Here is a 21,717-nt window from a genome sequence, read left to right on the forward strand (position 1 = left end):
CACTTGATACACAAGAAAACCTGACAGCACTAGATACAGTAAATACAGTCACCATCCCAGCCTTAATCACAATCTAACCATATCTGTAGCTAGATTGTTCCATTGAAGTTATAAAACTGGCAGCTATATATATGCAAAAAAAAAAGTTCTGTCACTAAAAGCAGGACAAAGTTGCTATTATACCGTCTATACTATTTATACTGCAGTTACAACAGCTCTCAAAAGAGAAAACGCAGCAGCTACATGACCCTCTGCGTTACCATACCATCCTGACTTGGAAATACAATACTTGCTTCATCATCACTGAGTTAAATCTTGGAACTCAATCCCCAACAACATTATGGGAATACCTCACCATGAAGACTCCAACATTCAAAGCAGCTCACCACCAGCTTTGCTAGGGCTTTTCAGGAAGAGCAATGTATTCTGGCCTTATTCACAACACTTGCATCCCGTAAATAAATTAAGCATACATAAAGCATTAAGAAACAGTCTGGATTTGAGCAATTTTCTCTTTAAACAGCTCCACTAAAATCTGAGACTACACCCTCCACAATTCTTCCCATGGATTGTCCGCACTGTGGTTCTCACATTGTCCAACCAGTAATTAGAGTGTTTGCCGGTAGTCGATTATTGACGGAGTCATCGTCCAATAGTTGAGCGGGTATTGACGGGTGGGTTCCCAGATTGAACCAGTGAGAATGCGGTGGTGGGCGGGCCCTGGGCAGCGGCAGAGGTAGCTGCTGAAGAGAGAAGGCGAAGAATAGAGTGACATACCTCAAGAACAGGCAACATGGGGTCGGAGACGGTGACATGCTGAGAAAGGTATAAATTATATGCTGACAATAGTTTGATCATGTTGAAATGGAAGCTGCGTATAAATTATCGATACGATACGCAGGAAGCGCTGGAGAGTGATGCTGTCACGCTCCTGCTTGCCTCATATGCTGTTGCATTAGATTTTATTACAGCCGCATGTACTTGCAGGCGATTTGTCCTTGTACTTCAGGTTGTTTATGCATTAAATTATTCTTTTAATTTGTATCTTATTGCCAAAATGTGAACTTCGCGTGTAATTCGTAATTAAGGGTAGTGAATTTTGTTCAATCAATATTATAGATTCTTGGTGTTAAGGTCGTTCATTTCCTAACAATACATATAGAAATATGTAGTTTAAAATGTCAGACTTATAATAAGGATCTGTATTTTAAAAGTTCAATTTAAATTGTTATGTTCAATTTACATTACAATTGTAATATTTGGTTATAGGTGTAGAATATGTTTACCTTCCCAAGCATAAAATAATTTTGGTTTGTATATCTTTTAAAAGTTTCTAATTGTATGTATAACTATAGGTACATGTTTTTTTAGAGATTGCTTTTGTGGCTCAGTTATTTAAGCTGCTGTCTGATGCAATTAAGTCTTAATTGCAAACTAGTAATTGGTGTCTGGTCTTTAAATAAGGGTTATGAACATAACATTCAGGTTTGTGTCAGCAGTGTAATAGGTATGTTTAGAATATGGGTTCCAGTTCAAATTCAGTTGTTAAGGAGTTACTGACATTATTTCAGTAATGGATGGGGGAATCCATTTGGCTCCATTGACCCTGAGATAAAATCTGATCAACAGCTAAGTCTGATTCTGAATATTATACAGTGTTCTTTGCTGGGAAATGCCTGTTTCTACTGAAGATACTGTCTGACTATGATATTTTCTCATTTCTCTGCTTGGGCTACACATGATATTTATATGGCAAAGTACTAGATGAAAGGGACTCCAGGTTCACTTTTACAAGGTACCTGATGAGGTTTAATACTGAGAAATTAGGTACAGTATTTCATTTTGATAGGAAGAATCAAAATAAGTATTCGTGCATAGTTGAGGCTGTGGGCAGGTTTCAGGGAGTGGTTTAAAAAAAGCAGATAGAATCATGAGCTTTATAAATACTGTAGAGGGATGAAGAAAAAAAAATAAGAAAATCATGATGCACAAAACTTCTGGAGCGCTCTGTCAAGTTGTGGGTACTACACTTTCCTAAAAGAGTGAAGATTTCAAAAGGATTGGAAATTAGATTTACTTTAATGATTCCAGGGATGTGCAGTCAAATACTAGTGCATATTCTATGAAGTCGATGGCTAAAGAACTCAAAGTGACGTGAGAATGTTATGTTTTTGCACAGTGAGTGGCTAGATCTGGAATATGTTGCCAGGTCTACTGGTGTAGTCAGGTTAAATTGCTGCTAGGTCTATTGGTGTAGTCAGGTTAAATTGCTGCTAGATAAGTATCTGAAAGGAAATCTGCAGGGGAGTGAAACTACTTGGATGGATTTTGCACAGTCAATGCTGACTGAATGACTGACTGGCATCCTTTCATGCCACAACAGTTCTATGATTCTTAGACCTCGAAGGTAATGGGTAACTGCTGGAGTGATTTCTTCAGTGATTTTGTGGTTTTGTTATGAACAATTTTAAAAACAAAACCTCTAGTATTAGGTGCTTTATTCTATTATTGTTACTTCCTAGAAGCACCAGTCTTCACTTTAGTTGGATTTCAGAATGATATAACTCTCTGCAGGAAGCTCACTGCAGGTGGATCAAAACACTTGTGTACTTATGAGGGCATGACCGGCTCAACTAAATGATAGGCATCTATATACAGTAATGATATCCTATGTCAATGTATATTTAACATAATGTTTACTACACGCTCTCAATTTTCTAAATATGGTGTATTTTCTAAATATAATAATAATAGGGCATTTCTACTGCAATGACTTTATAAATTAAAATAAATTAACTGGGAGATGACTGATTTGGTGGGTGGGGCATTGACCTTTAACTCCAATGACCTGAGTTCATACCCAAGTTAGAGTATAATGGTGAATATATTATATCTCCATCCAAAAGGTGACATTTCAATTCTAATCTTCCATCTCCACAAGCAAAGGAGAGGCAGTGGATGTCATTTACTAGGCGTTTCAGAAGGCATTTGATAAGGTGCCACACATGAGGCTGCTAAACAAGATAAAACCCTATGGCATTACAGGAAAGATACTGGCATGGATAGAGAAGTGGCTGACGGGCAGGAAGCAGTGAGTGGGAATAAATGGGCCTTTTCTAGTTGGCTGCTAGTGACTAGTTGTGTTCCTCAAGGGTCAGTATTGAGACTGCTACTTTTCACATTGTCAGTGATTTAGATAATGGAATTGATGGCTTTGTGGCAAAGTTTGCAGATAATATGAATATAGGTGGAGGGATAGGTAGTGCTGAGGAAGCAATGTGATTGCAGAAGGACTTAGATAATTTGGAAGAATGGGCAAAAAAGTGGCAGATGAAATACAGTGTTGGGACATGTATAATAATGCATTTTGGTAAAAGGAACAAAAGTGTGGACTATTGTATAAATGGGGAGAAAATTCAAAGGTGCAAAGGGACTTGGGTGTCCTTGTGCAAGGCTCCCAGAAGGTTAATTTACAGGTTGAGTCTGTGCTAAAGAAGGCAAATGTAATGTTGGCATTCATTTCAAGGGGATGAGAATATAACAACGAGGAGATAATGCAGAGGCTTTATAAGACATTAGTCAGGCCGCACTTAGAGTATTGTCAACAGGTTTCAGCCCCATATCTCAGAAAGGATGTGTTGTCATTGGAGAGAGTCCAGTGGAGGTTCATGACGATGATTCCAGGAATGAAGGGGTTAACATATGAGGAGCATTTGGCAGCTTTGGGCCTGTACTCACTGGAATTTAGAAAAATGCGGGGGATCTCATTGAAACCTACTGAATGTTGAAAGGACTAAATAAGGTGGATGTGGAAATGATGTTTCCTATGGTGGAGTTGTCCAGAACTAGAGGGCACAGCCTCAAAATTGAGGGGCGACCGTTTGGAACAGAAGTAAGGAGGAATTTTTTTAGCTGGAGAGTAGTGAATCTGTGGAATGCTCTGCCGCAGACAGCTGTGGAGGCCAAGACGGTGAAAATTGATAGCTTCCTGATTGGTCTAGGCATCAAAGGTTATGGTAAGAAGGCAGGTGTATGGGGTTGAGGGGGGCCTGGGGTCAGTTGTGAAGGAATGGCAGGTGGGCTGAATGGGCTAATTCTGCTCTTATGTCTTGTGTCTCATCTCCATCCTACACTCTTATCTTACTCGGCATCAATCTTCCAGGAGCAGAGAAAGGGCACAAAATAATGGGTGTGAGATTTACTGAGTATAAAACTCATAGAATGTCTGTCCTGGGAGCGCTAGGTGCTGAAAAGCATTGGCCCACTTTGTGTCTATTCTCAACATTCCCCTTGGGTCTCTTTAGAGAAATTTTACTCTGATCTGCCATATACTGTGCAACTGACTTGGAGCTGCTTGAGGGTGAGCTTGACCTTCCATCTTGACCATGCTTTACCTGACTTAATGTATTTAATTCGCCAAGAAGTTCAGTGGTATGGGAGTGCTGGCATCAGGTAGAGTGTTGGCAGCTGATGGTAGTGAGCCAATTTCCCATAATAGGTAATTAAACTATCAACAATATGTTTGACAGTTGTATATAATGTTTGTAAAGGACAAATAGTGCAAAGATTGATGGATCTATATCAACAGCTTATCACCATGGGAGCCCTGGTGTATAGGATATTCCCTTTCTCTAGTGCATCACTTCCTTACTCTCTCTACAATTAAAAAAAAACTAACTTGTTTTCCCTTTTCCAGTTCTGACAAGGAGTCCTTGACTTCAACTGCTGACTCTGTTTTTCATTCCATGAATGCAACTTGACCTGTTGCACAGTCCTGATTTCTAGCACTTAGATTTTCATCAATCGCTCTTTGCAATATGGAACCAGGTTTTTATAAAAGAGTTAAGGTACAGATCGGGATCTATCTAGGATGGCAGAATGGGTCTGAATAGTTATAATTGTCTGCCCTTGAGTCTACGTGGGTTTCTATCAGTGGCTAGAAATGGTGAAATGATTGTTTGTTTAATGATACTTCTGTTTAAATATGATACATGACTACGTAATATACATCAGTAATAGTTTCCCTAATGGCTGAGCTGGTAAACCCAATGAATAACTGAGCTTCACAAGTTCCAAGTGAAATTCTTTCTTTTAGTGTATCTAATGCTTCCTCCATAGGCATTGTGTTTGCTCTTTGAAAGCTTTGAAACGAAGTTCCTCTCAGGCAATTTGACTGGGCAAGTAAAAGAAAATTTCTTAAACATAGATTAAACAATGATTAGGCATAAAACTGCCAGCTGACAGCTGCCTATAGCTGAAGGGTCTCGGCTCGAAACATTGACTGTACCTTTTCTATAGATGCTGCCTGACCTGCTGCGTTCACCAGCATTTTTTGTGTATGTGGCTGTCTATAGAAAAGCAATATTGAAATCTGAAGTATAAATTCAGCTTCTGTGATGTAGAAAAGTTGATGTGCCAGTGATCTTTTGTCAGAACTGAACATTTGGGTTTCAAATGGTGAGACCCAGATGGTGAGAAGCTTGGAGCTCCAGAGAGGAGAGAACAGTTGAATCTAACCAATAGATTTCACTTTGGTTTCTGAATTAAGTATATGGCAAACACCAAAGCTAGAGTCTGCTAGAGAAGATCAAGTGAATTGGAAATAATAATTTAAGTGTCACAAAACTTGTTTTTTAAAACAATGTATCTTGTTCATATAAGGGAAAATATTGTTAGAAGGCAGTTGAGGCAGTAGTATATTACCAATGGTACTGCGAGTCCCAATTTCAATTTAATGTAGGGAAAAGGATGTGTATTGAATTCAGAGGAGTGAGGTGAAGCGACACTGGGTTTCTCTTATTGACTGGCACTGATGTTTAAGAGAACAATGTAAGAATGCAGTGAGGGAAGGGTCAGAGGGGGAAAAAAAGTTAATCATGATGAACAAAGTTCAAAGTGAATTTATTATCAAAGTAGATATAATCCTAAGATTAATTTTCTTGAAAGTAATCATAGTAAATACAAGAAACACAGTAGAATCAATGAAAGACCACACCTAACAGGATGGACAAACAACCAATATGCAAATACAGTAAGAAAGAGGAAAAAAATAGATGGGCAATAAATATGGAGAACATGAGATGAAGAGTCTGTGAAAGTGAGTCCACTTGATGATTGAGTGAGTGAAGTTGAGAGGTGACCCTCTTTGGTTGAAGTGTCTGATGGCTGACGGATAATAACAGTTTCTGAACCTGGTGGTGTGGGTCCTAAGGCTCCTGTACCACCTTCCTGATGGCAGCAGCCAGAAGAGAGCATGGCCCAAATGGTAGGGGTCCTTGATGATAAATGCTGCTTTTCTGCGACAATGCTCCATGTAGATGTGCTCAGTGGTGGGGAGGCCTTTACCTGTGATGGACTGGGCTATATCCACTACTGTCTATAGGATTTTACATTCAGGGGCATTGGTGTTTCCACACCAGGCCATGATACATTCAGTCAATATACTCTCCACCACACATCTATAGAAGTTTGCCAAAGTTTTAATTGACATGCTGAATCTTCACAAACTTCTCAGGAAACTAGAGGTGCTGCTATGCTTTCTTCATAATGGCACTTGCATGCTGGACCCACGACAGGTCCTCCGAAATGATAATACCGAGGAATTTAAAGCTGCTAACCTTCTCCATCTCTGATCCCAACTGTCAGCTGTTCTTACACAAAATGCTGGAGGAACTCAGTAGATCAGCCAGCATCTGTGGAAAAGATGTATAGTCGTCGTTTCCGGCCGACAGTTTGTCCTACTGAAGGGTCTTGGCCCAAAATGTCAACTGTACTGTTTTCTATAGATGCTGCCTGGCCTACTGAGTTCCTCCAGTTCTCTGAAAATTATGTTATACTCTTTTTTTTAAAAAAAAAACTAAGTGTATGATATGACCCAAATACTGTATGTACGGAAAGGGAAAATTTACTGGCATCTCCTTCTGCTGTAGGATCCTCGTGTAAAGCTAGCCCATAAAATCTGGTGTGTGGGGAGATGGAGCTCAATGGACATAAAGTACCCCAGACACCTTCAAAAGTTTTCCTTGGCTTTTTTTATTCAAGATGCGATTTTACTGAATAAAATAAAGCTATTAAAGCTAATAAAGCTATTATTTTTATTCAGGTTGCTGCTGAGATGTTTTTAAATATTAATGTATATTCTAAAGTTTAAAATTTATAATACTGTACAACAAATATTCAATGTTCAAGTAAAAATCAGACATTACCTCCTTCTATCTAATAATTTGTTGAGTAGAAGGTGTTTTTGTGTGAATTTGTTTAACGTCAGGTGTTTGTTGCACCCCAACTATCACAGGGATGATAGTGTGAGGTTTTGGTTCAATTCCAAGATGACTGAAGGTCAGGTTCTGTTGTACAGATCCGGCACACACATGTATCTGGAAACGTGTGCATATAGATAAAAATGCGTGATCTCATTATACCCTTTAAATGGGCCAGTTTCCCTTCCAATGCTCTCCTCCAATCTGGCATCCATTGCTCGGCTTGATGTGCCTTCGCATCTCCTCCGAGGTGGAATATGGTAAGAAGCGAGTAAGCAGACGTTATAGTGGACAAGGGTATTATATGCATTTGCAGCACAGGCAGAACTTATTGTCACCAATTATTGTTGTTACTCCTCCCAGTGCAGCTTGTCTGTAATTGTTAGGCCATCTTTCTGATGAATCATGTATTTTACCCCCTACCTCAGATTCTGAAGTTATTAGTCAGCAGCAGGTTTAAAGGAAGGTGTCATTAATGCATTCTGTCATAGATCATGAAGAATTGAGTTTACCAGTGTTTTATTTCCCTACTCCCACTCCCTCCACCCCCCCACTCCCCACCCCCACACAAAATCCCAGATTGATCTAATTGGCTATTTGCTAGCTTGCTGGAAAGTTGACCATTTCTGATGGAGGTGGTTTGGGGATTTGGTAAAGGGGGCAAGAGTGAGTTTACCGCTGTGCTGTAAGTGTTGGTGCTGATGGTTCCTGTGGAGGGAAAACAGCTAGTTTCTGGGAGGTACAAGTAGTTCCTTCTAAGCTCTCTCCAGTGTGAGTAGTGCTGTATCACAAATCCTACACTTAAAGCAAGAAAAGTTTTAAAAATAATCAATGGATTTTAGCTACGAGTGTTACAAATTTTTTTTTACATCATCTGTTCTAGACACAGACTGCTTTCTAATGTGCCTTATAATCTTTGGGTTCTTCCTTGGACCTCGGCTAGAAAAGGAGCCAGAAATCAGCAGCTCTCTATTGAATTAGCAAGCAACCTTTTTGGTATCATTGTCTGCTGTGGATTGGAAATTATACTATGGCAGAGCACCAAGTTGTTTCAACTATAGACATTTAGGTAAATAGACCAATATGTCCTAGAGGGGCATGAAACGAGAGAACAATGATTTGTAATAAGGCAATTATTTGTCCCCACCAGTTGGGGACATAGATACTGTATCTTAGCATTTTGAGAGAAGACTGTAAAACTTAATAAATCTCCATGAGCAGTCATAGTTAACCTCACGTCTGTCTTCGCTATTTCCCCCTCAAGTTTCTCATTTCACCAAACTCAGTCACCAAACATTAGTTTTCATTGCATAATGTGGAAACAAATCACTGTGTTGTTCCAGTAGTTCCTTTGGCCAGCTCCAGATCCAAGTCAGTCAATCTTTATTCAATCATTTACAGCTCCCCATTTAAATTTGATGGAGAAGGGAAAATAGCTTATTCAATCTTTGTGCCATTTCTAAGTGATTTTTACATGGAAAAGAGTGACTTCCCTTGTTGTATTCAATCTGGAGCACTGTGAGGGAAGAGGTATTGGTAATGGGAGGGATCCTCATTGGTGTGACCATGTTTTCACTAATTCTGTGCTGGGTTGAAATCTCCACCCCTCACCCTGCTGGTTGAATTCTATATGTTGATCCTGAGACATCCTTCTTAATGAACTCTACTTTTCCCCCGCAGCACACATAAAATACTGAATGATCTCAGCAGGCCAGGCAGCATCTATGGAAAAGAGTAAACAGTCAATGTTTTGGGCTGAGACCCTTCATCAGAACCTTTCATACTTTCCCCTCGCTCTAGAATCTGAAGTCAAACTTTAACCCTGCCCAGCATCATTCTTTCTGCACTCCTCACTTCTTTCCCCATACCCCCTGACATTAGCACAAATAAAAGTGGTGTGTGATTAAAAAGTTAGTTTACCTTTAAATTTAGCCTTTGCTTCATATTTGTGGTTGTCATAGCACTTATTGAGACAATTTGTCTCCTAACTTTTCTGTGGGATTGTATTTGCCTTTGCACCATCTTTTCAGTGTTAAGCCCCCAAATGTCAGCAATGAGGTTTTAAACTTTATTAATTCTTATTTACTTGCTCGATTTTCCCTGAAAATCACAGCATTTAAAAGAGCCAACTCTCAAATTGCATACTTTGGATGACCACCTCAAATATGAATGCACACCTTCATCAACTGTTCACACTTAAGTCTTTTTCCACAGCACATTACTTCTGGTCACTTGTGAAGCATTACGCTCTGGCAAGCTCTGTTTAGGTGCAAAATCTAAGACAGGAGTTCAGTGATGATCAATGATTAGATTTTGGAAAGATTTTTGCCAGAGGTGAGTGATTGAGACCAAAAGAGGCTGCAAAGAGAGTTCAAGATTGCAGTGGGAGATTGAAATCCTTGTCGTCAAGGGTAAAACACAGGTAGAGCAACAACAATATGTACTTGAGGGACTGAAAATGTTGCAGAGGCAGATTAAGACTCTTGTGGTTGCCACTTGATAATCTACAGCAGACATAATGTCGTTGTGACTTGTAGATCTTGGGCTAATTATAGCTTGAGGGACCTGTAGTGCTGTCTTTAACCAGGATATAATTTGGTTTGTGTCTCTGGTATTACAACACCGTTGCAGCAGCACCAAAGTTATGCACATGATTCAGCTTTCTGACCATGTGCCTACTTTATGAAGTTTTTACACTTGTGTCAGAGGGTTTGCTGGTTGGCAGGTTAATGAGCCCTACAAACAAGAAAATGTGGCTTCAAATTCCTATTTGTTTTTAATCGTCACTGAGCTGGGATAATATTGTTGGAGATGTGATTGGATGTGGTAGTGTGGGGTATCCTTGTCATTGACCCTAAAGGACTATACATGTTGATCTTGACCAACAAGAGGTATAATTAGGTGGAATGGACTATATAATGGAATGTCCCTGCTAAAGCTGTAAAGTACCTGGTCCAAGTAAAGTTAATGATAGAAGGTGTGAGAGAGAGAGTTGGGGTGAGTATATTGGTAGAAAATATTAACAGAATTCACCTCCCACTACAGCATAACTGTGGAACATAGCAGAATACTTCTCTGTGTGGGCTTGCGCTAATCTGCAGTGCAACTGTCTGCTTTTCTATAATGTGTCAAGTGGCCATTGAGCAGTGTAAAACCTTAGTACCTAAACTTGTAATGCCAATTCATTGAACATATTTCTTCATTCACTCTAATAATTCTGGGTATTCTGACTGGGATTTATCCACCAATATTATACCCGCTGCCAAAATGATTCTTCTAAACCTTCAAGGCCAATTTAAGAAATATAAACAGAACAAACCTGTGAATAAGAAATTTAAGAATACATAAAATTGAGTTGTCTGTACATTAGTGATTGTTCTTGGGATCCTAGTGTAACGGCTTGGAGGCAATATAGATTGTTTAAATAGCCACTCAGCTGTCATGTTGATATTTTTTCCCCTCTCCATCAAATTTAACTGGGGAGCTATAAACGATTGTAAGGAAGCAGGTTGGTGCATAATTCACAAGGTGGGGATATGCTGAAATAAAGTTTTCTGTCTTTGACATTGTTGTAAAAACTGTGCTTCAGTTGTGAGCCTGAACTAAGTTCCTGTCTTCTGGTGGTTCATGTGAATTTCAAAGATTCCATAGTATTTATAAAGACCAGTGGGAAGTTCCCAACTTATAACAATATGAACTGGTCATTTATTTTGCTACAATATGTTCAAACCTGCTGCTTGTCTTTAGCTGAAAGGATGTGGTCAGGACAATCAATAAACAGCATAAACTTAGTAACATCTTTTAAAGCACACTTTTTATACTGGTTTCATTCTGAAGGTAGTGTATTCTGAGAATCATTGCCACAACCACTGGGAAGATGAGTGTCTGTCCTTGACTTTAATACAGCACTGAGCAAAGTCCTATATCCAGAGTCACCAGTTAGTGAGAATTGAGGATTTCACACCAAGAGTACTACTAAGGAATTCCTCAGGATTTTGTCCTGTGTCCATCATTTTCAGCTGTGTTATCAAAGATCTTTCTCATTGCATCAGAAACGGAGATGTTGTTTGATGATGGCACAGTGTTCCGTTCCACTTACGCTCCTTTGGAAAAGCCATGCTAACATTCAAGGTTGGGTTGATGACTGACAAGAAACACTCATGCCATTTAAGTGTTAGCATCTTCAACAAGAGAGAATCCTGCTTTTCCTTAACATTAAGCGCATTATCATTATCAAATATCCCACCGTCAACATCCAGGGAAGAGAGACCTTTCGTGAGAAATATAATGGGACCAGCAACATAGAAACGAACCACCCTGAAGTTTGAGAAGGTGTATCTATCAGAGGAAGAAGTTGCTTTACATCCCATGCCATTGCCATATGTAGGAGATCAATATTATGGAATCATTATTTCTAACTGTGGGATTGTCAAACCAAGTATAATGTCTCTCTTTATTAATGTGCCTTTAGCCTTGAATCTCTTATCAGTACATAAACTTTCATATAGTTGTTTTCTTGTCCTACTGTTGCTCATTCAGTAACAGAGCAATGGGTTGAGTGTATCCTGAGTGCATGTGACAGGGGAACGTTTCTGTCATTAGCATTAAGATACTAAGAGTGATTGGATGATGTGACTCCATATGCCTGACATTAGCAATGGAGATATTGGAAAACACTGAGTGGCAAAAGCTTTAATTAGGGAAGAAGGTTGGCTTTGAGGTAGATATGTATGTAATGGGAGAAAATTCATCAAGCACTTTGTGGCAACAAAGTGAAAGGCCAGAGATTTTTTTTTGTTTCGTATGTTTTACTTTGAAATTTATAAAGTTCATAGAGTATTTATTTAAAAAGAAGTTTGATTATGTCCAGAAAACTTTATTGTATCGCAGGATAATTGCAATCATATATCCTGTGGATATTTTACATTGAACAGAATTATCTATTTCTTTTCACAGTAGCAGACACTTGAAGCTGCAGGAGAGTTTACATTGCAACATCAGTGTCTTCAGAAATTCAGCTACAGAAAGTCAAAATCTCCACTTAGATTTTTAGATTATGAGGATACTCAGTCCTCTTTTATTGTCATTTAGAAATGGCTGCATTAAAGAATGATACAATGTTCCTCCAGAGTGATATCACAAAAAAAACAGCACAAACCAAAGACTAACACTGACAAGACCACATAATTATAACATATAGTTACACCAGTGCAAAACAATACCATAATTTAATAAAGAACAGACTATGGGAACGGTTTAAAAAAAAGTCTCAAAGTTCCGATCGACTCCCGATAGTCCCCGATAGCAGGTGGCAGAAGGGAGAAACTCTCTCTGCCATAAACCTCTAGGCACCAATAACTGTCGATGCATTGGAAGCACCCAACCCCAGCTCTGAAAACTTCGAGCCTCCGACCAGCCCTTCAACACCGAGCGCAGTCTCTGCTGAGCGCTTCGATCCCATCCCAGCCGCCGAGCAACAAGCAAAGCTGAGGATTCGGGGCCTTCCCCTCCGGAGATTCAGGATCATACAGTAACAGCGGTAGCGAAAAAGGCATTGCAGAAGTTTCTCCAGATGTTCCTCCGTTCTCTCACATCTGTCTCCATCAGATCAGAATTGTGCACGGCACCCTACTTGATAGATTACAGATATCATTCACCAGAGTGGCCGTGCAAGCCGCGTTGCGCCACCATCTTCGCCTCCTCCTCCTCCTCAATTTAAATGTCCCTTGACAATCACATGCACCGAAATGATAGAATACACTGCCCCACTAAATGATGGAATGAACCTGTATTACCCCTCAAGGGACCTGGTGGCTTGAAATGTCTCACAGGCATTTATGCTGAGGGAGAGTTGAGAAGATACTGATTGCAGCATCTAAGAACTTGCTTGCTTTTATTGATGCCACCTCAAAATACAAGTGGCATCAGGACAGAAGTTTGGAATGATGTCAGCTCTTTAGAGAGGGTGCTGCCTGGATTAGAGAGCATGTCTTAGGATAGGTTGAGGGAGCGAAGCAGGATGAGAGATGGCTTGATAGAGATGTACAGGATAATAAGAGTGGATGCCAGAGACTTCTCCCGGAGTGGAAATGGCTAATACGAGAGGGTATGGTGTTTAAAGATATGTATGGGGCTTTCAAATACATAACGATATTTGTATGTACAGAAATATAGAGGTGTTTATTGTATACAGGAGTGGTAGGTGCATGGAATGCACTACCTGGGGTGGTGGTAGAGACATAAGCATTAGGGATATTTAAGAGTCTCTTAGATAGGCACACGGATGAATGAAAAATAGAGGGCTGTGCGGGAGGGAAGGATTAGATTGATCTTAGAATAGTTTAAAGGGTTGGCACACAACTGTGGGCACTGTACTGTGCTGTAGTGTGCCATGTTATATGTTTTTGGTCTGTTTCTCTTATTGATCAGTGGCATTTGGGTCTGGTGACCAAGTAAGATACAAGAGGTCCAGGTACGATCTCACGGCGAAGTGACATTCCAGACCAAACTTGAATCACTGAAGGATGCTCGACAGCGATGGCAGGGCTTGAATGTTACGACCTTGTACAAAGTGACGTGGGTGACAACAAAGCTTTGCTCCCAGATGAGCTCAATGCTTTTTGTGCTTGCTTTGACCATCAAAACATGGAGGAAACCTCGCAAATTCTCACAGCCCCCAGTGACCCTATGATTTCAGTCTGAGGCAGAAGTGAGAGCATCCTTTGGGGGGTGAACACACAGAAAGCGTCCAGCCAGATGGGGTGCCTGGCTGAGTACTAAAGACCTGTGTGGATCAGCTGGCTGGTGTGCTCACCAGTATCTTTAACCTCTCACCTGGGCAGTCTGAAGTACCCACCTGCTTCAAGCAGACTTCAGTTATACTGGTGCATAGTAACTTGGCTCAGTGACGGTCATCCAGTAGCACTTACGTTAACTGTGATGAAGTGCTTTGAGAGGTTGGTGATGAAAAATATGAACTCCTGCCTGGGAAGAAACTTGGATCCACTCCATTTTGCCTATCAGGACAACAGCTCCACATCAGATGACATTTCGTTGGTGCTTTACCCAACCCTGGAACATCTGGACAGCAAAGATGCATTCATCAGAATACCCTTTATTGACTACAGTTTGGCATTCAATACAATCATCCCTTCAAAACTAATCAATAAACCTCAAAACCTTGGCTTCAATACCTCCTCGTGCAATTGGATCCTTGATTTCCTCACTTGCAGACCCAGTCAGTTTGGATTGGCAACATCTCCTCCTCAATCTCCATCAGCACATGTGCACCCCAGGGCTGTGTGCTTATCCCCCTGCTCTATTCGCTTTTTATACTTATGACTGTGATGCTGACTACAGCTCCAATGCCATATTTAAATTTGTTACCACTGTTACTGTTACAAGGGAGGGTGACAACTCCTCCTTTGGAGGGTCAGACACCCTGAGCCAATAGGCTGGTCCTGGACTTATTTCCTGGCATAATTTACATATTACTATTTAACTATTTATGGTTTTATTACTGTTTAATTATTTATGGTGCAACTGTAATGAAAACCAATTTCCCCCGGGATCAATAAAGTATGACTATGACTATGACAATGACTATGACTGTGACTATGCTGGACAAATCAGATGTGATGATGAGTCAGCACATAAGAGAGAGACTGAAAATCTGGCTGAGTGGTGCCACAACAATGTCTCTCACTCAATGTCAGCAAGACCAAGGAGCTGATTATTGACATTCAGAGGAGGAAACTGAAGGTCCGTGAGCCAGGCTTCATCTGGGAGTGGGGGTCAGAGGTGGAGAGGGTTAGTAACTTTAAATTCCTCAGTGTTATCATTCCAGAGGCTCTATTGTGGGCCCGGCACGTAAGTGCAGTTACAAAGAAAATGCGGCAGTGCCCGTCTCCATAGGAGTTTGCAAAGATTCGGCATCACATCTAAAACTTTGACAAGCTTCTATAAATGTGTGGTAGAGAGTCGATTGACTGGTTGCATCACAGCCTGCTATGGAAACACTAATGCCCTTGAATGGAAAATCCTATAAAAAGTAGTACATACGGCCCAGTCAATCCCTCCTCACCATTGAGCATATCTACATGGAACATTATTGCAGGAAAGTAGCATCCATCTTCAGGCACCCCCAACACCCAGGTCATGCTGTCTTCACACTGCTACCATGAAGAAGGTGGCACAGGAGCCTCAGGACCCACTCCACCAGGAACAGTTATTACTTTTGACCTTTCACCTTAACCCATGACCTCTGGTTGTAGTCCCACCCAACCTCAGTGGAAGAAGCTTGCGTTTGCCCTATCTATACCCCTTATAATTTTGTTTACCTCTATCAAATCCCCTCTCAGTCAGTGTGTTCCAAGAAATAGTCCTAACCTATTCAATCTTTCCTTATAACTCAGGTCCTCCAGTCCCTGGCAAATTGTAAATTTTCTCTGTACTCTTTCAACCTTATTTACATCTTTCCTGTAGATAGGTGACCAAAACTGCTCATACTACTCCATGTTAGGCTTCACAATAGTTCTGTACAACTTCAACATAACATCCCATCTCCTGTACTCAATATTTTGATTGATGAAGGCCAATGTGCCAAAACCTTTCTTTAAGACCTTATCATCTTGTTCTACTGCACTCCTCAGTGCCCTACCATTCACTGCATAAAACCTACCCTGGATGGTCCTATCCAAGTGCAATACTTCGCATTTGTCTGCATTATGTTCCATCTGCCATTTTAGCCCATTTTTCCAGCTGATCCAGATCCCTCCGCAAGCCATGATGGCCTTCCTCGCTGTCCATTATGCCCTCAATCTTAGTGTCATCTGCAGATTTGCTCATCCAGTTAACCACATTATCATTCAGGTCATTGATATAGATGACAAACAGCAGTGGACCCAGCAGTGATCCCTGCGGCACACCACTAGTCACAGGCCTCCAGTCAGAGAGACAACCATCTATTACCACTCTCTGGCTTCTCCCACAAAGCCAATGTCTAATCCAGTTTAATACTTCATCTTGAATGCCGAATGACTGGACCTTCTTGATCAACCTCCCATGTGGGACCTTGTCAAATGCCTTGCTAAAGTCCATGTAGACAACATTCACTACTTTGTCTTCATCCACTTTCCTGTTAACTTCTTCAAAAATGTCAGATTGGTTAGAGATGGCTTACCATGCACAAAGCCATGCTGACTATCCTTAATCAGTCCATGTCTATCCAAATACTTAAAAATCCAGTCCCTAACCTCCAATCCTCCAGTACCTCACCTGTCGCTAAGGATGATCTCTGCGAGGGTCCCAGCAATTTCTGAATTTGCTTCTGGTAATTGGCCTCAAGACAGCAAGCACCTGTATAGGGCCATCTGTCATCTGTATAGGGTGCATGAAGTTGATGCTGCTTTGCCTCACTTCTATAGACTCTATCCATCTCGAGTAAATACAGATGTAAAAAAATTCTTCTAAGATCTTTCCCTTCTCTTTTGGCTCCACACATTGATTACAATTCTGTTCTTTCAACAGACCAATTTTGTCCCTTGCAATCCTTTTGCTTGTAGCATATCTATAGAATCCCTTAGGATTCTCCTTCATCTTGTCTGCTAGAGCAAGCTCATTCCTTCTTTTAGCCCTCCTGATATCTTTCTTGAGTTCTCTTGCATTTCTTATACGCCAGAAACACCTTATTTATTTCTGCCTGCCTTTACCTACAATGCGCCTCTTTTTTTTTCTTAACCAGGACCTCAATATTTCTTGGTTCTGAACACCTGTTATCTTTACCTTTTATTTTGAAAAGGCACATACAAGCTTTGTACTCTCAAAATTTCACTTTTGAAGGTCTCCTGCTTGCCAAGTAAACCTTCGCCAGAAAACTGTGTGTCCTAATGCATACTTGGCAAATCCTTTCTGATACCATCAAATTTAGCCTTTCTCCAATTTAGAATCTCAACCCACAGACTTTTTGCATCTTTACTTTGAAACTAATGGCATTATGATCACTAAATGCAAAGTGTTCCCCTACACAAACTTCTGTCACCTCCCCTGTCTCATTCCCTAATAGCAGATCAAGTATCGTGCACTCTCTCATTGGGACTTCGAGGTACTGATTAAGGAACTTCCCTGAACACGTTTGACAGATATACACAGCTCGACACTAGGCACCACTATGCTCAATCCTTTGATTCCTGACTCTGTCTGAGGCCTTAACAACATCTGTCTCCACAACCTCTCCACTAACTATTCTGGCATTCTGCTTCCCATCTCCCTGCAACTCTAGTTTAAAGCCCATCATACAGCATTAGCAAACCTTCCTGCTAGGATCTTATTCTCCTTCTGCTTCAGGTGCATGCAACTAGAATAATAAATAATAATTGGTTAACAAAGGAGGGAGAGTCTGTTTACTGAAACATGCTTCAGATCTAACTCTATATACCAGCATTAGAGCCCTTTATTTTTGTGTATTTTTGGAAGAAAAATTATCACTTCTTAAATTAGATGATTATGTATGACCTTAAGTAGAAAAGAACAAGTTAATTTCTCTTTTGATTTTTTTTTATGCTCTCTTTTTCCTTTTGTTTTGGAGTAGTTCAGTCTGCTGTATGGTTCCCTTCCTGAGTGGCATTCTACAGATATCAAACTAAATTGTTGTGATCAACATCATGGTCGAAGCTTGAGCACTCTGTCTTCTCTGTGAAGTACTCCCTCGCTTGCTACCTTGTCCGTTTGCTTTCTACTGCTGTCAGTAGGTAACCAAAATTACTCAGACCAAAAATGACCCTGTTCTTCCCAACCCAGGGAAACTGAGAAAATGCGAATGTTGGAATTTGGAGCTAATATCTGCTGGATGAACACAGGACCGATGCAGAGTTTTGACCTAAAATGTTAACAATTCTTTTTTTTCCCACAGATGCTGCTTGGCCCATTAAGTTCTTCCAGCAGATTGTTTGTTGCTCTTGGAAAACTGGTCCAGTTATTGTGTCCCTGCAATGTGCCAACTGGGATTTGTAAACTTGGCATCAAGCAAAAGTATATTTAAGTGTGTGGTGTCCAAAATATTTGAGAAAACTTGTTGCTATTTGTAACTGATGTGCAATCTTTATAAGAGAAGCACACCCCTACAACGCCAAGGCAGTAAACATACTTGATAAAAGGCATTTCTGCTCCCTTGAAATTAGGTCACAATTTATTTCAATGTCACATGCTTGAAGATTAGATAAAGTGAAAAGCAGTAACCACATCTTGGTGTTTTTTTTTTAAATCACCCTAGAAATTTGGCTAAGCATTTGCAGTGTGGGTTCGGTTTTCATTGTCAGATAGTTTTGTTTCTTCATTGGAACGTGCAATTGGAACATGGCTGGGGAAATTGGATCACCTCATCCTGAGATCAGCCATTGTTTTTTCACTCCTAGATGCAGAGTTTTCATTATGTGCTTGATAGACTGTTATCAGTGGTTGTTTCTATAGTTAAACAGAGGCTATAGACTGTTATGGTACAAAGGGATCTGGGTGTCCTTTTGCATGCAGGTGTACTAGTAATTTTGAAAGTGTGTGGAATGTTGGCCTTCAATGCAAAGGAGTTTGAATGCATGTTTACCATAATAGGAATCTTTTTTTTTAATATATAGAATTGGACAGGAGCAAACAAAATTGTGGGAAATGGAGAGGAAAGTCGAGTTGTGACTAAAGTAATTAAGATCTTATTGATCTCTCAGGGCTGTAAGATCCTTGACCTTCTATTTCTTTTGATTCTATAAAATAACTTGCTACCTTTTCATTTGAGCCAACTTTCTCTCATATTGATTACAGTACATCAGTTGCCCTCAGCCCACTTCTCGCAGGGTCTAATAGGACTTCCAGCCTCTGGTTCTCATCTTCTCTTTTGGTGTCTTCTCTTACATGACACCTTGAGCCTCCAGATCAGGCCTCAATGCCAGGTGACACGTTAATTATATTTATTTAATTTTTTGAGATACTGTGCAAAAAGGCCCTTCTGGTCCTTCAAGCTGCGTCTCCCAGCAACCTCCAATTTAACCCTAGGACAATTTACAATGACTAATTCAGCAACCAAATGTATGTCATTGGACTGTGAGAGGAAACCAGAGCACCTGGAAGAAACTCAAGCGGTCATGGAAAGAACGTGCAAACTTCTTAAAGGCCGCAGCAGAAGGTTCAGTGCCCACATAGTAACAATCAAAATCTTGGACTTTGGTTGTTAATGATGCTATGTTGTGAAGGTCCACTACATGTTCAAGGTGATTATGCTACTAAAGACTCTCTTTTTGAAATTCCCCCTTAATTTTATTTTGCTGAAAATGAACAAAGGTTCGGTAATGATGACACATGTCTTTGACAGTGTGACCATAAGGTAACAGGGAATTCGATATATCTTTGCCAAATTTGAATATAATGGGATAATGGGTATCTTCGAGTTGGTAGCTCCTGTTAAAAAGCAAGAATTTGACAGCTGAATGGCATCCTCCAATAATATTTCTATGACCTTACAGACCTACAGGTCTATATTAGATGTACAGTATTGGGAAACTGAACAGAAAGTGCTCACTATGCCAGAATCCAAATCTGCTCATTGGAACACTTTCAGTGCAGTTGCCGTTGCCAAGTGTTCAGTTGGTTTACTTTTTCTGTTCTGTTGTTTGATTGTCTTGTGCTTTGAGTGAAATTCTGTAACTTTACGATTTCTTCCCACAATTACACTCCCAGACGAACTTGTCTGTGCTGAAAATTTGCTAACTGGCTTTTGGCTCATTTTATTTGAGGGAGGGAGATATATAAATGAGGATATACAAGAAAAGCATTTTACCAAAAGGTTCTTTTGAACATGCCACTTGTTCCAGCTTTCCTGATTATGCTGTGTAAGTCGTTTAAAGATGTAGTGTTACTTAAAGCAGTATGGGTAACTAGTGTGTGTGGGAGGGGTAAATAAGATTTCTGACCATCTTTGAGTTCAGTTACGATGTTTATAGTTGTCCAACAGCCCATCAGCATTCACCTAAAACCTGAAATACTAAAGAATTCTGCTTGAGAAAGGTACCATTGACATTTACATCTTCTGTGACTATATAATAGCAAAGTGTGTTCCATTAAGAAAGGTGGGGGTGGGAGAGGTTGGGAATTAGGCTGGGTGGAGGCATCCTCGGAGTGTAGTTGGCATGTTACTTGATAGGTTGTGAAAACTACGCTAAAAGTTCTGAGTGTTATGTTTTGCTGTTTAAATCAGTGAATGATAAATCTCTTCATCTTTGAAGTTGTGAAGCTTGTAGTAAGTAAAGTCCCCGCGTGATAACAGCTTGGAAGGACTGGGCATCAGTCCTTGATATTTGCTTCAAATTTTGCTGACCAGTATTGGGTTAAGGCTGCCCCTGTTGCCCCTATGAGAAGCCATGATTGGTTGAGAAAAACTAAAGCAAACTTCAAAGACTTGGGAGGAAAAATACCATAAGACATAGGAGCAGAATTAGGCCACCTGGCCTATCGAGTCCCTTTGTACTTCAAATTTTCAAAATTTATCTTGATTCCTTTACATCTTTATTCCTTCTAAGTGCATGACCATGCAGTTCTGACACTATATTCCACCTACCACTTCATTGCACACTCTCCCAGTCTGTCCAAGTCCACCAGTAGACTCAATGCTTTCTCGACACTAGCTGTCCCTCCACCTATCTTTGTATCATCTGCAAACTTGGCCACAAACCATCAATTCTGTCATCCAAATTGTTGATGTATAATGTGAAAAGAAGCAGTCCCAATAGCAATCCCTGCAGAATGCCACCTGTCACCAGCAGCCAACCAGAATATGCCCCTTTTTTATTTCAACGCTTTGCCTCCTGCCAGGCAGCCAATGCTCTATCCATGCCAGTATCTTTCCTGTAATACTGTGGACTCTTAACTTGTTAAAGGTCCTCATGTGTGGTGCCTTGTCAAAGGTCTTCTAAAAATCCAAGTAAGCAACATCCTCTGTCTCTCCTTTGTCTATGCTGCTTGTTATTTCGTCAAAGAGTTCAAACAGATTTGTCAGGCAAGACCTTTCCTTAAGGAAACTATGTAGACTGTGGCCTACTTATTTATCATTCACCTCCAAGTGCCTCCAAAACCTCATCCTTAATAGATTCCTACATCTTCCCAACAACTAAAGTCAGGCTAATAGGTCTATAGTTTTCTTTCTTTTACCACCATCCCTTGCTAAAGACTGGAGTGACATTTGCAATTTTCCAGTCCTCTGAAACCATTCCAGAATCTATTGATTCTTGATAGATCATTACTAATACTGCCACAATCTCTTCAACTACCATCTGGTCTGTCTGGTGCAGGTGACTTATCTACCTTCAGACCTTTCAGCTTCCCAAGCACCTTCTCCGTGGTGATAGCAACTATAGCAACTACACTCACCTCTGCTGCTTGACACTCTCAAATTTCTGGCATACTTTTAGTGTCTTCCTCA

At 40.4% G+C, this 21,717-nt stretch overlaps 1 protein-coding gene across 2 annotated transcripts in view; it reads left to right on the plus strand.

Annotated features, from left to right (window-relative positions):
* The first annotated feature begins 713 nt into the window (after positions 1–713).
* The window catches only part of LOC134337480 (phospholipid-transporting ATPase ABCA1-like), a 214,183-nt gene continuing 193,179 nt past the window's right edge, over positions 714–21,717 (plus strand). For both annotated transcript variants that reach the window (XM_063032530.1, XM_063032531.1), the window contains exon 1: positions 714–825. The gene's annotated coding sequence lies outside the window, so the exon portion shown is untranslated. The remainder of the gene's footprint in view (positions 826–21,717) is intronic.

The sequence above is a fragment of the Mobula hypostoma genome, chromosome 24 (assembly GCF_963921235.1).
Source record: "Mobula hypostoma chromosome 24, sMobHyp1.1, whole genome shotgun sequence".
Lineage (NCBI taxonomy): Eukaryota > Metazoa > Chordata > Chondrichthyes > Myliobatiformes > Myliobatidae > Mobula > Mobula hypostoma.